Raw genomic sequence first — 11,024 nt, 5'->3', positions numbered from 1 at the left:
ATATATATATGATTGTCAAGATCAACCACTCTGTGTACCTGAAATTTGGGGCAGTCTCGGGGTTCGGTCTCAAATTAGAAACCTCTAAATTGAGACCACAGACAGAAGTGACACTTGGTGGTTACAATAGGCCTATGTGAAAAAGGTCGTAACTTTTTCATCTGAAGTCATAGTATGATAATATTGGTATCTATGTTTTTGAGGCCCAGGAATTGGTTAGTGGTGACAGAAATACTTAAAAATTTTATTTACAGTGGTCAAATTTTAAACTTAATGCTTTTTTAGGCTTACGGTAAGATACGTACTGTATCGAAAAAAATATAGATACAGCTAATCCCACTTTCCACCCTGGATCTCCATGGTTCTGCACACACAGTGCACAATTATTATTTTGTTGAGTGGACAGCCTGTAAGATAAGCAAATACTCCTGAAATTTTTGTTAAACCTTTATGGTTACGTAGGCCTAGAGCATGAATATGAAATTGATGTTGTATGTATAAATTATCAGTCATCAAAATTAAGCTAATTTTTTAAAAATGTTTTGTAAATGAAGAAGTATAGGTGGAAATGGTCATTGCTACAATGATAAATGAAAGAGAATAAAAATTAAACTGTGCCTATTGTTTATCTTACAGTGCGTATCTTTATTAAAAGAAGGTGTCAAAATACTCAGGTCCAGAAACTGCTTCATTTAAGACCCGTACATTTGGTACTTGAAATATCACCCTTTTACAGACCATCACTATTAAACAACTTTATTTATTTCCTCTTGGTGGACAACCGTAAATAAATAACTTTCCATTTATCGTCCCGCTCCCAACCCATGACCGTTCTCTTTAAGAAAGTACGATCTAAACCCTCCCCCTTTAACGTAATAGAGAACCAGATCCAGAACTTTATATGGATCAACTTATCTGTTAATGTTAAAGTTCAATTTTCAAATTACACAGTATTTATTTTTTTTTTTTAAACCCCTTTATTTTCAAATGTGGTCTTGAATTGGAAGTCATTTTGTCACTTCCATTAAAGTGGTCTCGGTCTCGAATTAGAGGGGTCTCATATACCGTTCCCGGCTGTCAATCAAACTTCCAAGTAACCAATCAGAACAAGGCATATATGCGCTGTTTACAAACACGTTTTCCACACAAACACGTTTTCCACACAAACACACGAGTGAGACGGGGAGGTCAGTGTTAAAATATAGTTGGTTAGTTCTGGTTAGTTGGTACTTCGAAAAAGTGGTCTCAAATTAGAGGGGTCTCGAATTGGAGGGCGGACTGTAATATATAAAGAGAGAGAGGGGGGAGTGAGATGGGGGCAAGGGGAAGAGAGAGAGAGAAATGTTAAACGTAAAAAGATACCTACTCTAAATCGGCTGGTGGTAATGCTTTATACATACAAATTCTAACTCCCAATTCGAGACCTTCGAGACCACTTTTTTAAAGATCTAAATAAAAACCGTCAATTTTTTAATACTAAGTGAAGACGAACCCCGGGACACCCCTCCCAGAGGGGTCTCGTAAGACGAACTGTATACAAATTACGGTAAAGAAGTGAAATCTGCCACTGTATGACAGCAAAAGGCCCCAGTTTGAATCCCAGTTGGGGCACGGTTCACAATCTTACTGGAATGGGGATATTCTTTATTATTCTTTATTTGGAAGCTACACTTTTACAACAGTGGTACACGTTGAAAACGGTGCGTCCAAGAAAAATATAAGAAAACAAACAAAATCAAAACATGACAAATCAAAAGTAAATGAGCTTAACAAAAAGTAAAAATCAAAGTCTTAATTACCCCTCCCTTCCCTTTTCCAATCCCGAAATCGAAGTTACCTCCTCCCTTCCCTTCCAATCCCGAAAAAAAAAAACACAAAAAAAAACAGAATTCAAAAAATCCCGAATAATAATAATAATAATAATAAAATAACATACCCATATACATACATAAACATACATACGCGCAAAGCAGCGAAAGTAAATAAAATACAAAAAAGAATACATCAAATCATACGCAGTCAATCAGAAATGCAACAGCAAAGGAAGAACAGTACAATTTAAAAGAGTGGTGAAATGGTCAAGCGTACCTCTCGGAACATTGCTATTTTTTCTCCAATAAAAGTACACTTCTTAATTTCCATGCCCGACAAGCGTACGATTTACAGAATTTATCAAATAAGAGAGCAATATCGTTGTTAAACAGGTGTTCAGGATAAATATTATCGAAAAAATCGAAGCTTGCTAAGACGTATTGAAGTTTTGTACATAGATCACTGGATGAAAAGTCTATCCAGACATTAACACAGTTAATAGAAATTAAATCATTTTTCAACTTGATTAATTCTTCAGATCTGATACTTCTAAGGGATTACACACAAAAAGAAAATGTTTAGTATCTTCCTCTCCATAAGCACAGATCTCGCATTGGGTGTCAGTGTAGTCTATACACCATTTGTTAGTACGTTTACCAAGTGCTAATGTATTTGATCGTAGTTTAAATTTGAGACTAGCTCCATGGAAATTTGTCATGTCTAAGAGGTAAGGTTCTAAACCAGGTTTTTCTTTTACATGCCAGTAGTCGCCAAGGGAAGATTTTCTCTTAACCTCCCCTTTCCAAAATTGGGTATATGTTCTTTAATTGAATCCTCGAAGGATTTCACCCAATTAGATTTGAAACCTATAAAAGCATTATTCGCAATGGAAACAAAATCAAAATTAGCTTTACAACATGAATCAATAAACTCCTTAACAAGCTGATATCTTAATTTACAATCGTCTAAGCTAATAATCGTATTAAGCCTAAGTTTTGGCCAGCGGTTCATTTCCATACATATAATATTATCTATATACTTTGCTTTAAGGATATCTTGTGTAATTTTAATTGGTTGCCAACCGAGGTCGCCGTAAAGTGCTTCTTTTGCAGTACTTTGACTCGCTTTTAGTATGGTCCGCGCCATTTGTAATTGAAGAGATTCTACTTTCTCTAAATCTCTAGTATTAACACATACAGCACACACATAATTAATTGTGGGAAGGCCTATACATTTCCAAAGAACATCACCATAATACACGCGGTTAGAAACCAAGCCTGTCTATAATGGATTTAATATATGCGATACTGTAATTCTATTTCCATTTGCAATAACTTGATGTATATGGAAGTTGTCCTTCATATTCCTCGCAATGTGGGTACCTAAATATTTATAAGTTTCAACTTCAGTTATAAAATCCCCTCCTAATTTCCAACGTTTTGTACTATTTAGCCGCTGACCGACAACTAGAACATTTGACTTTTCATTATTGAACTTAATTTCCATTTGTTAGCGAAATGCGACGCCAATTCCAACATCTTAATAAGTTCATTTTCACTGTCAGCTAATAAAACCACATCATCTGCCTAGAAAAGGCTGTTCATACAAACACCATGTATGTGTACACCTAATGAGTGTTCTTTCAATAATTTTGTGAATTCATGCATTATTATACAAAATAAAGTTGGTGAAAGCACTCAACCTTGTTTCACTCCTTCCTCAATATCGAAAAAATCTGTTTTAATATCACCAAATCTTACTTGCCCTTTAACATCATCATATAAACTACTTATAATCTTCCATAACCTGCCCCGAATCCCAATATTCCATACTGCCATTAACAGGCCGTCACGCCAAACGCAATCAAATGCCTTCTTTATGTCTAAAAAGGCCAAGAAGGTATTTTTACCTTCTGCAAGACGGCAGCCAGCGATGCTCTTAAGAGTGAAAATATGGTCTTCGCAGCGGCGATAAGGCCTAAAGCCCCCTGTACTTCTGAAAGCATGTTCTTTTCTTCTAAGAATTCAGAGACTGTGTATAATACGATTCTGTTGAAAATTTTTTAAACGCAGGAAGTTAGAGAAATCCCTCTATAATTGTTTAAGTCCTTTCGATCGCCCTTTTTATAAATTGGGACAACAATGCTTCGGTTCCATTCAGCTGGAATTTTTTCAAGACTCACAATTCTTTTAAATAATGCAAACATTAAATAATTCAGATATTTACCACCATTTTTTAGGAGCTCATTCGAAATATTATCTAAGCCTGAGGATTTGTTATTTTTGGATTGAAGAATAGCAGTTTCGACCAGATTTAATGTAAGTTCAATATCAACAATGGAGTTAGTGTTATCATCAGAAGCTTGCAAAAAATTGTTATCTTCTTTAAGTTCATTAACAAAATTTGAAGTTTCGATAGAATGTTTATCGTGTTCATCATTCTTATTTCTGTTCATTTTACCTAATGTTCGCCAATAATTTAGAACAGCCTGGTTCATTTCCTCTCTATCGCAAGTAATTTCATTTGCGCCCGGCACTTTTAAGCACTGTATTTGCTCATTTTTTCGCTCGCCCCCCCCCCCACTTTAATTCCTTCCAAAAGTCACGGCAATTACGACCACCTTTGTTGGCAATATCAACTGACCTTTTAACCCGCATTTCGGTCATTTTAATTCTAACTAATATTTTTACACAATTTCTCTTATCTTGATAATTTTTCCATAAGTTATCCCCCTCACTTATGCTGCTACCCTTATCCTTCATCCACTTTCTATGTAAACGGGCTGCTTCCCTTCTCTGTTTGATGGCATTGTCAACTTCATCATCAAACCATGGATTACATTTATTACCACGTTTTTGTTTCCTAACGCCTATCCCTTCAGTTGCAGTTTTAATTAAATTGCTTTTCCTTGAATCCCAAAGCAAATTTACATCCGAAAAAGATTCGGCATTCCAATTTGTGAACCATTCTTTAACTTTTTCCTGAAATGGTTTATAATCCTGATCCTGTTTGATGGACCAACATAGTTTAGTACTTTTCCCATAATCGGCACGATTACTACTAAAAGCAATAGACAGATTCAATAACAATACGTTATGGTCGCTGCCCAGACCCATTATATATCTATTTTTATCAACTATGAATCCTTTTACAGACTCAAGTAAATTGTCAGAACAGAGCATATAATCAATGGTACTTTGCAAGTTGTTTCTATACCAAGTAAATTTCCCTACATAATGCCGAGTACAATTTAAGATGTTCAAGCTTGCGTCATCCCGAAAATTCAGAAGACGCTCTCCATTAGAGTTTAATATCGGATCTCCGTACGGGATTTCCCCACCAATTCTAGCATTCATATCAGACATTATTAAAATCGGAGGACCATTTTCTCTATATGTTCATTTTCAATACAAATTATATCGGCGAATAACTGGTTATACAATTCGGTACATGAATCATTATCAACACCCTCGAGCCACAGGGAAATATGCAACGGCTATATACATTTCGTTATTACCAGCATAAATTTTGAACCAGAACCTCTCATGGGCATCGTTGAGTGAGTTCAAAACATTACCGTCAATAATATTAACATCATTTGAAATTAAAGCACCGATCCCACCCCCTCCCTTTGAAATTCTATTTTTACCAATCCATTTGAACCCCTTAACATCATTAATTAATTCTCCCTTCAGAAATGTTTCTGCCACCCCAAAGATATGTATATTTTGAGTAGTCATTAACTTAACAATTTCTTGAATTTTAGACTGTAACCTACTAACATTGTTGAATGCAATATTTAGAGAGTAATTATTATGACTATTACTTCTTTTACCAACCTTCCTCTTCCGTCTATTCCCATGACCTCGTCTATGGCGCTTTTTCCCCTTCGTTGGTTATATTACTTATCGCTGGCCCATGAGAATGTGTTACAGTTATTTCTGAATTCTGATTGGGGACGTCAATTTCTGAATAAACTATATCTTTCATTTCATCTCGTAATAAAGTAAAGACATTGCTAGTGTTCACAATGCTGTTGCCGTTGTCCTATGTACTGCGTATGTTTGAGTGTGGATCAATTCTCCCACTTTGTTGATGACCTTCGGCGCGACAAAGGTAAGCTCTATGTCCATATTTACGACATACGTTACATCGAACAGGTTGATTATGATAACAGTCCCTTGTTGCATGATTTGTTAAACCGCATTTAGAGCATCGTAAAGACGACGCAGTATGACTACGGCGACCCCGGAAACTGTAAGACCTATTTGTCAAATGTTGAAGATGCGTGATCATATGTTTGTTGAGATGAAGCGCGTTCAAACGATGTGACTGAATATGCTCTGGGCCTATGATGTTGATTTCTTGAATGAAGCGGTCTACGCGTATTTCTATTCGATGAATGTGAAGGAATGATGGTGTGAATCACATTTATATTGTGTAGTAAGGCACGGGTTCCTTCTTTTGAAAGATGCAGACCTCCTCCATTCAGGCTCCTCTCCCTCTCCACTATGTTCCCATTGCGAAGTTTGAATGCTTCGTCGTTGTCGAGAAGTTTACAGTTCTCCGTTGAATTAACGAGATTTATTATGTTCTTCATATTGAACGTTTCAACACGTTTTTGATGCTCGGGGTTGTCTACACGGGGACATACTGTAGATAAAACTAGATTTGCTTCTGGGATTCGGCACCTAAGACTGTTAATCATTTCGTTATAATGATTAATTCTTAGTTCCATTTGATCATTATTGTTGCAATCATTAGTACCAACATGTATAATAATTGTGCTGAAATCTTCGACGTTTTTAAGTTTGTTAAGTTTAGCTCCACGCATTCAGATTACCTTGGTTCGTTGTAGACCATTCTCTCTTATGTCCCGAATAATAGAGTCGCCAATCAGTAGGGTAGTGTCGTAATTACTTGGCGATATTAGATTATCCAAATTTGTGTGCGGCATAATCGGCTTATACGAAACTGATAGCGGCCCCTTTGGTAAGTTGGTCGATGTTGTGCATTGTGTATTTTCATTGTTATTCGTACCACTCGTACTATTACATAAATTATTGTTCCAAGATGATTGTAGTCGAACAATTATATCCTTTTGTTCCTTAATTTGTAGCGAAAGTGAGTGATTTAACTTCCTCAAATTTGTGACTTCTTCCTCTAGCTGCGATGTTTTCTCATTTAGTTTGTTAAAGTTTTTAGGAATATCCTTACAAGAAGGGCAAATCCATACTCTGGGATTGGCCTTTGTACTGAGATCAACGCACAATCTGTGATACCCTTCTTGGCACAAACACATTCAAAAGACTTTCCCTTTTCTAAGTGTTCGAATTTACAGGTTGCCGTACACTTAATTCTAGTTGCAGAAATAGAAGAAAGTGATGTTCCTTGCTGTTGGCTAGCAGGAATGTTGCTTGGTATTAAAGAAAGAGAACTACTAATAAAGTTCTTCACTTTGCTTTGAATTATCAATGCATGATTCGTGATCTCTGTTTTGTCCGAATCCTCGGGAAGTAGTGCTGTCATTGATGAACGTATTTTATGTACTAATTCGTTGTGGTTAATCTTCGCTAGGTCTTCATGATTGAGAAGTTTTATTTGTGACATTTTCGAGTATACATGCGAAAGCATCATCGACAGTTAAACAAGACTTACAGTCATTCATGATGATTATTGTAATTCTGAACTGTATTAATTGTGCAAAGGCCTTAACGGATCGGAATAATCACAAATTAAATACAGTAATAGGCCTATTCGTAATTATTAACGTGTTCACCAGTGTTCTGGAAATTCGTATTCACTATACTGCTGTAGTTAAAGTATAGACATAATAAAACCTAAGGCCAAGACAAAGGCTGGACAGTAAGGTCCAATAAACAGATCACAGTGCCTTTTGTTTGAGAACCGCTTGGCTTGGTTAAAGCTTGTCCTGTTGTAGCGGGACTAGCAAAAAATCCAAAAGAGTTCAGATGAATAATGACAAATATCTCAAAGATAAAAGGTCAAAGTGTCTTTTAAACTACATACCAATAGGTGATCCAAAGTCCATTAGAAACTAACTTCTTGTGAAATAGTAATTCTCGTTAATAATTTAATTAACTTTAAAGCGAATTCATTAGGGAACTTTCATGATGCCACACGCACGCTTTGTAGGTTTTTCTCCAAAATGTATTATTTTATTTACATTTTTACCGTTATAGAAGATTTACTGTTAATGTATGTCTATTTTTATTAAAATATACCGTCTACAGCCTAATTAAATCTATATTATTTATAGCAACCGATAATGTGTCCCGGTTGGGCCAATTTTATAAAATACAGGGCTCTTTCTGGTTTGGTTTTTATCGTACCGTGCTGAGTTTTACTTTGGTACACGCGCAAAATTTCTTGCTCAAACTTGCTCAAAACAAAATTACCTTAAAACTACGAAAAGCATATGAACTATCATTTTGAAATATTCTCCATGATCATACAGTATGTTTATTGGTATCAATAAATGTAGATAATGTCTACAGCCAATTAACTCTATTATGTTGATAACCAATAATGTGTTCTCGGGCCTATTCATATTAAATACAAGGCTCTTCTCTCTCCGAGCGCGTTCCTCTTTGGTTTTGACTGTACCGGTACCACTAAATTTTGGTCACCCTTCTGGTGCCTATGGCAACGGGCTAGATTCTTGTAACCTTCTCTGAATTTCGGAATACGCCACCAATATATAATCGGATTTAGTGCTGAATTAAGCATCAGAAGCGGTAACATAATTGCGGATATTTCTCCCGCCAACTCCAGCGTTACCCAGCCATATATATAACATATCATTATTAATTGTATTGGTAATAAACAAATGATCAGTGAACACACTAAAATCTTAAATGTAAAGAAGAGCGACCGCAATCGGGCCTGTCGAGCAGCTCCAGAGATACCCCCAACTTCGTGTCTATTGGATTTGCGTTTCAAAATAACGAAAATTAAAATATACACGAGTACCACGCTAAGCGTCAATGCAAAATGTAGGCTTATGTATATATACACGAACCCGCGATTGAAAATAGCAGGTAATGCAAGTAAAAAAACCGGTAATAACCACAGTAATATTGATATGATGGTTAATCTACATTTACTTATAATCTGACCATATCTAACTGGAGCAGCGACAGCTAAGAAGCGTTCCAAACTTGCAGCAAGAACAAAAAGTATAGACCAAAACATTATGGTCAACGTTGAACCTAAAACAATTGCAAAGTCAGTGTAATCGGTAGTTGGTAGGATCAGAACTATAATAAGGATAAGCCCGGAAAGTCCAGATGTTTTAGTAATTATAGCTAGTTGAGGAATGATTAATTATCACCTCAGGCTTGAGTTATCCGGTTTTCGAAAGTTCGTAAACGGGCCCATAGTCGCTCAGCCTATCGGCGACAGTCACCGACGGCTGTTGGCAAGGTTGAATCTGGTTCAACTTTGCAGATTGCGTTTCAGACGAATCAGGATGCTAGCTGCCCAGACGCAGTCAGGAAGGCACCCCGATTCGTCTGCAAACGCAATCGGCAAAGTTGCACCTGGTTATCCTGACACCTGTCGGCGACAGTCGCCGGTCGGGTGAGCGATTCTAAGTGGTGGATCCAGGGGGTAGCGAAAAGGACGTACATCCCACTCCTTCCTAGCTAGACCAGCCAATTACTACGAAAGCCCATTAGTGCCAATTAAGTAGTAATCCGTTCGTACGGATTATTAATCCGTACTATAATCCGTACAAACTAATTAGTAATCCGTACAAACTAATTAGTAATCTGTACGAACGAATTAGTACCGCAACACTTTCCAACGAATTGTAATCCGTACAAACGAATTAGTAATAAGTACGAACGAATTAGCAATCTGTACAAACGGATTAGAAATCCGTACAAATTAATTAGTAATCCCACAAACGGGTTAGTAACTGTCTCTTATACACATCTAGATGTGTATAAGAGACAGGCAAAGGCCTTAACGGATCGGAATAATCACAAATTAAATACAGTAATAGGCCTATTCGTAATTATTAACGTGTTCACCAGTGTTCTGGAAATTCGTATTCACTATACTGCTGTAGTTAAAGTATAGACATAATAAAACCTAAGGCCAAGACAAAGGCTGGACAGTAAGGTCCAATAAACAGATCACAGTGCCTTTTGTTTGAGAACCGCTTGGCTTGGTTAAAGCTTGTCCTGTTGTAGCGGGACTAGCAAAAAATCCAAAAGAGTTCAGATGAATAATGACAAATATCTCAAAGATAAAAGGTCAAAGTGTCTTTTAAACTACATACCAATAGGTGATCCAAAGTCCATTAGAAACTAACTTCTTGTGAAATAGTAATTCTCGTTAATAATTTAATTAACTTTAAAGCGAATTCATTAGGGAACTTTCATGATGCCACACGCACGCTTTGTAGGTTTTTCTCCAAAATGTATTATTTTATTTACATTTTTACCGTTATAGAAGATTTACTGTTAATGTATGTCTATTTTTATTAAAATATACCGTCTACAGCCTAATTAAATCTATATTATTTATAGCAACCGATAATGTGTCCCGGTTGGGCCAATTTTATAAAATACAGGGCTCTTTCTGGTTTGGTTTTTATCGTACCGTGCTGAGTTTTACTTTGGTACACGCGCAAAATTTCTTGCTCAAACTTGCTCAAAACAAAATTACCTTAAAACTACGAAAAGCATATGAACTATCATTTTGAAATATTCTCCATGATCATACAGTATGTTTATTGGTATCAATAAATGTAGATAATGTCTACAGCCTTAACTCTATTATATTGATAACCAATAATGTGTTCTCGGGCTTATTCATATAAAATACAAGGCTCTTCTCTCTCTGGGCGTTCCTCTTTGGTTTTGACTGTACCAGTACCGCTTTGAATTTTACTTTTGTCATCCTTCTGGTGCCTATGGCAACGTGCTAGATTCTTGTAACCTTCTCTGAATTTCGGAATACGCCACCAATATATAATCGGATTTAGTGCTGAATTAAGCATCAGAAACGGTAACATAATTGCGGATATTTTTCCCGCAAACTCCGGCGATCCCAAGCGATGTATATAACATATCATTATTAATTGTATTGGTAATAAACAAATGATCAGTGAACACACTAAAATCCCAAATGTAACGAAGAGCGACCGAAATCGGGCCTGACGAGCAGCTCCAGAGATACCC

Source organism: Anneissia japonica, unplaced genomic scaffold (genome assembly GCF_011630105.1).
Source record: "Anneissia japonica isolate Jap-2015-1 unplaced genomic scaffold, ASM1163010v1 scaffold1594_len1068242_cov183, whole genome shotgun sequence".
NCBI classification, from domain to species: domain Eukaryota; kingdom Metazoa; phylum Echinodermata; class Crinoidea; order Comatulida; family Comatulidae; genus Anneissia; species Anneissia japonica.
This window is presented reverse-complemented; position numbering follows the sequence as displayed.